Here is a 6,118-nt window from a genome sequence, read left to right as displayed (position 1 = left end):
GTAATTATTAAGTATTATTTGGTTTCGCTGATCGACACCTCTATGTAATGTGGTATATGAAGCTATATCATATATTATTTTTCTGTGTTTAAACGAAACCTGCCCTTCTTGTTCTGCTACCTCCCGAGAATCCCGCACCTCTGGCCGAGGCGGTGGTCTCGCAGTTATCCATCGCAGTTGACTGGATATATCCCCGTTGCCCCTGCCTGAGCTGTCCTCTTCGAGTGTCTGGTCCCGTTGGTATACAAGCCAGCTCCGGGAAAATGAAGGCGCTGGGTGGGTACTCGAGCGGCGTTTCAAAGCCACAGGTCTCACCATCTTAAGCTGGCCTTCCGGGAACATTCAGAAGGCGCCTAGTCGCTTAGGGAGGCACGTTGTCTCCATTTTTCCGACCTTATCAATAACAACCCTGGACACGGAAGCAGCTTTCTCAACCATCAACCATCTTCTCAACCCACAGTTCCCTTACTGCCCGAAATAACTGACGAAACCACTGTAACAAATTCATGGTATTTTTCAGAACTTAAAATTGGATCCATTCGCTCGGCCTCCTGGTCCTCTACTCTGCCTGCCATGACCACTGAACACAATTGTGATCTCCCCCCAGCCCCTAAATTTCCTTCCCTTATGTCTGCCTCCCCTGAGGTGAGAACATCATCCGGAGAAATGAAACCCTCACCTTGCACTCTGACCCCTTCCCAATATCCTTGGTTAGAGATAACCTCTCTGCACTCAGCCCTTTGATAACACTAGTAAAATAAACCTCTCCCTTCAGACTGGATTTGTCCTGCTGCCCTTCAAATCTGCCATCCATCAGACCACCGTCTCAAAAAAACCCACCTTGACCCAGAAGATTTTGCCCATTAGAGACCCAATCTCAAATCTTCCATTCCTTCCAAGTTTCTTGAAAAAGGTCGTTGCTGCTAATCTTCAGGCCTCTAAAACCCAACAATATCTTTGAAACTTCCAGTTGGTTTCCGATCTGCGCCCACAGTGACCGAACACAGCCTGGTTTTAGAGTCCACAAATGACCTCCTGATGGCACGAGATTCTGGCCTCCACCTTCGGCTCCTTGTCTCCTCGATCTGTCTGCTGCATTTGACACTGTGACCAACTATTACTCCTCCACCGGTTACATCCCTCCATGGACTAAAAACACTGCCTTTAAACGGGTTCCCCTACCTCACGACAAGAACTGAAATATTTTTTTTTGCAACACACAATCCCAAGACACACACGGTTACCTGTGGGGCCCTCAGGCGTCAGTCCTGGGCCCATCCTCTTCATTGATACAGCTCCACTCGGCCGTGGTTATCACATCGCACATGGCATTTGCCTTCCACGTGTTATTGCAGACGACACACAAAACTCTACATAAAAAAACTGGACACCACCCCTCGCCCCAAATCTCCCATCCATCACCAGTCGGTATCATCTCGCTGCACCCGGTCACTCCAGCTTGTCTGGCGAAGTGCATAAGGCGTGGCTGCATCTCAAAACTTTCCTCATCTCAACAGTCTAAAACAGCGGCTATTATTGTGGGGGCACCCCTACACCAGATCCAGCACTTCCAAACCCAAGCTGCACCCGCTCTGGTGCATGGACCCCTGCTCTCTTCATTCAAACACCAATTTGGTGGTTAGATGATCCACCATCTCACCTTTGAACGAACATCAAACACCTCTGTACGATCTCCTTCTACAACCTCAGAACACTATCACAAAACTCGCACAAGCACTTACGGCCCAGAAGCGGGGAAAGAACACTAGCCACGCCCTTAGTCTACCCTCCAGATGACACTGCAACGCACTTCTCGCTCGGGACCACAGCTAAAAAACCTCAGCTACGCTAACAAAGTCACCGCAGAAACAGCGCTGTAGCAGGATCCTGATGCGAGTATCCGAAAGTCAGAACACATCCCCCCCTCCGCTCACTCACTGCACTGGTGTTCCCAACTCTCTGCATGAGGTCAAGATTATAAAATCAGTCTTCTACCTATCAGTGCATCTATGGCAATACACACCCATCTAGCTCAAAGAACTGCTCATCCCACAAACCCACTACAGATCCTACGCTTCCAAAAAACTAAAACGATTCCTCCTTTGCCCGAGGACCAAGCTCCAAGCAACCAGGGTGCACAGGAGCCTTCTGTGCCGTGCACACCACGCTCTATGGAATGCCCTTCCTGGCCATTCTGAGCCGAGCATCACAGCCACTTGAAATGTTTATAAAAAACAATTAACAAAACTTCCTTTTTTTCCATTCATATCGTTTTAAACGTCATTTCTTTGTTGTGATATACAGTTTTGTTGCTTTGTGTGCGTGTCAGTTCGTGATGTGTATGTACACTTTGAGATTTGCTGTCCAATGTAAAGGCATTATACATTAAATTATTATTATTATTATATAATACTCTGAAAAAATGACCTATTACCATTAACAGTCACATGTCTGTAAGTATCGAGTTATAACCATGTTATCTTTATAATTACCAAGCAAGGACTGACTCTGCTGAACATGCAGGTCTGATTTATGCTATAGAGCACGCAGCGCCTTTTCTGCTTGTCCTTACATCTTGTGTGTTTTTCTATTGTCCCCCCATACCTGTGCAGCCTTCTCAGATGCACTTATGAAAACAAAAGGGGAAATCCCAAGTGCAACAAACCAAAGTGTCCAGTTGTGTTCAACGATGAACAGCAGGAAGGCGCCACACAACATTAATGGAGGTGTTGGATCAGAGGTTAAGGCTAATGTTTTTGGATGTGACGCCGTACAACAAACCTCCCTTCAGTTTGTCTGAAGTGGAAAACGGCCTGCTGCAGGCTGCAGGGGTTGATGCAAGAGACTGTGATGAGGATAACTGGTCCAGTCGAACACAACACCAGAGTCATCAAGCCGAAACCACAATGAAACCTAAAATAACACACTGAAACAAACTCCACAGAGCTCTTCCATATACACTTTGAAACTTTATTCTTGTCAGTAATTCAATGTCTTTGGAGCAAGCTAGAAAGTTAAATTCATGTTGGACTATAGCCCACTGATATCAATAACACCTTTAACAGTTGTCTCAGTCTAACAACCAGCCCAAACACAGATGCTCCAATTTATTATTCTTCCTTTGCAAAATACAAACTTATTTCAGGATAATATGTAGTATTTTTATATCAATGTCATCAAAGTGATACAACAATACCAAACCATCTCCTGTACTTCAGATATAGTATAAAATCAGTATGATACTGAGATGATCAAGAAGTATTTTTCATCATGACATATATTTGAAAAGAAACACACAGACACTGACTCATTATATCCACAGTCTTATTAATTGATGGTTTAATGTTCATGTCACCTTTTTGCTGGATGAATATTTTAAAAATTCAGTTGCAATCTGAAAAGTAAAAGAGCCATAAAGAAGAACATGCAGAAGATCAGTATTAGCAAACAACATGCACACTAAAACACTGAGTGGAGAGCTGTGAAACTTGCAGAAATGTGTGACCAGAGGAGAATCTGTAGCTTCATCAAGATCTCTATGAAAGAAGCAGCAGCATCATTTCCAGACAGGAAGTGTTGTGAAGCTCTACTCTGAAGCGCTGTCAGGGTCCAGGGTTTGAGTGACAGGGCTCTGTCCTATTCAGACTGGCCTCACAGACCACTGAGCCCGCCTTCTCACTGGTCTGCAGGGAGGCTCAGGGTGCTGCTCCAGCTGTTAGCGGCCGTCGCTCCCCAGGAACCTCCGGCGCTGTTTGACACCCCTGAGGAGCTGCTGCTGCCCCCCACCTTCCGCCCAGACTCCAGGTTGAGGGAACGCCCCCGCTGGCCCGACACACCAGTGTGGCACTGCCCTGCTCGCAGCTCCTCTCTGGAGGGGGGGAGACGGCAGGGTGGGCCGCACCCACACCCACTGGAGGAGAGAGAGGGGGGAGAAAGGAGAAAAGAAAGACAAAGAATGAGGATGGAAGGGTGAATAAAGAAAAATGACATACTGCTAAGCTGAGATTGGATCAAATAAAACAGAATAACTTGGGTCTGCTGTGTGTCCTGTTGAACTGACAGAGCTGAAAACACCATGTGGAATACAGGTAACACGTTTGCATCGTCCTTTCACTTCCTTCCATACAGGAAAATACGAGACGCGGTGAGCGCAAAGATAAGCGCATTACTGATAAAACATAGTGTGTGGAACAGGAATCAGATGTTAAATGTAAAACAGGCTGAAGCTAAAAATAATTAAATAACTAAAATATTTGTTATTTTTTGCAGCATTAAAAGTTTGACTGACCAATGTTACTTTTAAACTTTTTAAGAAAAATTTAAAGTATCATTAAAAATATGAAATAGAAAACAGACAAATTATTTTCAGTTTTGTGAAATGTAATTATTCACAATACTGAATAATATTGATTTAGTTTCCTGTCAGATTGTGAGATCAGCCTTGTTTGATAAAATAAGAAAAAATATCAACAACTTACAAACACTGAACCTGATCAGGTCTGATTCAATATTTAAATCAAAGTTTATTTGCTATATGTTGTATAAATAAAATCTTTGGTACTTACAGTCAACGACGAGTTGGTTCCTCCACCAAAAGTGTACCACAGTGATACAACTCATTAAGTGGCCGTACAAAAACCTCCTGCACTGTGAACAAGCATCTTCCACTGAAACAACTCTCTGATTTTACTAATAACACAGAAACATTCATCATTTATTGAATCTACAAAGATTTCTTAATGACATGAATTCAAAATTATTTTCATAATGAAGATTATTTCTTTAGTTTTTCTTTAGTTTTCTACACGGACAGAGAAACGATTACAGTCTCCATGAAACAAAGTCTGTTTTTTCACAGTTTTATTCAGTTGATACATGGTTAAATGAACATGTGCTTTTAATAACAATATTTCAAAAAACGTTGTTAAGTGAAGTGAAATATGTTATTTATCTACAGTTCAACACTGTAAGTAAATGAAAGGCAGACAAACAGACATATCATACCAACCACAGTGCACACAAACTCATCCTTAAATCTTCATCTTCACTTGGAATCCAAATTATTGCTTGTATTCCTAAAGTCATAGATGGTGTAAATCCAAGCAGTATTCCTCCTGATTTTGTGTCCCACGTTGCCTTCAGTGTGTTGAGAGCAGAGAAATCATTTCCATAGAGAGGAGGCTTTGCATCGTCAGCTGATCCTCCAGTGAACTGAGAAGGTTTATAGTCGTGTGAGTTCAACACTGCAGGACTCAGATCTGTCAGTCAACACAGCAGAAACCACAAGCACCATGACTCTCATCACCATCCTCATCTGGACGCTGGCCTGCTGCTGTTTTACAGGTTCATTCACTCAGCAACATTTCAAACATGATGTGCTGCCTTTTCTCTCATTTATTTCTGCTGATAAATGAATGATTTGTTTTTGTCTGCAGGATGCAGCGGTCAGGTGACTGTGACTCAGCCTGCAGCAGTGACATTTACTCCAGGATCCACTGTCACCATCAGCTGTAAGACCAGCCAAGATGTTTATACTGATAGTTATGGAGATCGTTTGCACTGGTATCAGCAGAAATCTGGACAGACTCCAAAGCTCCTGATAAAATATGTGAGCCAACTTGTATCAGGAACACCAGCTCGGTTTAGTGGCAGTGGAAGCAGCTCTGACTTCACTTTGACCATAAGTGGAGTTCAGGCTGAAGATGCAGCAGTTTATTACTGTGAGACTGAACATCTCATAAACAATGCTTGGGTGTTCACACAGTGATTTCTGGCCGTACAAAAACCTCCCTCAGTCAGACTGTAGAGACACTGAGCTGTTACAGCAGGAACCGACTCAGAGGAAGAGACTCTGACACAGACCACTGAACACAGAGCTGACAGTAACCTCACCAAGCACAAACTACACATTCACACTGATATATCTGTATATCTCACATTTTCTGTTTAATCTTCATTCCAAGTTAAAATGTAAAATAGTTTGATAAACAACAGTCCATGATAAAATCAGAAATCCAAAACTTACTCTCCTTGGTTATATTTTATCTGGGTTTTTAACAGAAAACATCTGCCTGCTGCAGCCATAAACGACAATATGAGAATGTTACCTTGCGAGGCA

General features: G+C 43.2%; 1 pseudogene; it reads right to left on the bottom strand.

The window, feature by feature from the left end:
• Positions 1-3,586: 3,586 nt before the first annotated feature.
• LOC109137691 (immunoglobulin kappa light chain-like) overlaps positions 3,587-6,118 on the bottom strand; it is a 29,084-nt pseudogene continuing 26,552 nt past the window's right edge.

Source organism: Larimichthys crocea, unplaced genomic scaffold, assembly GCF_000972845.2.
Source record: "Larimichthys crocea isolate SSNF unplaced genomic scaffold, L_crocea_2.0 scaffold255, whole genome shotgun sequence".
Lineage (NCBI taxonomy): Eukaryota > Metazoa > Chordata > Actinopteri > Sciaenidae > Larimichthys > Larimichthys crocea.
This window is presented reverse-complemented; position numbering and strand designations above follow the sequence as displayed.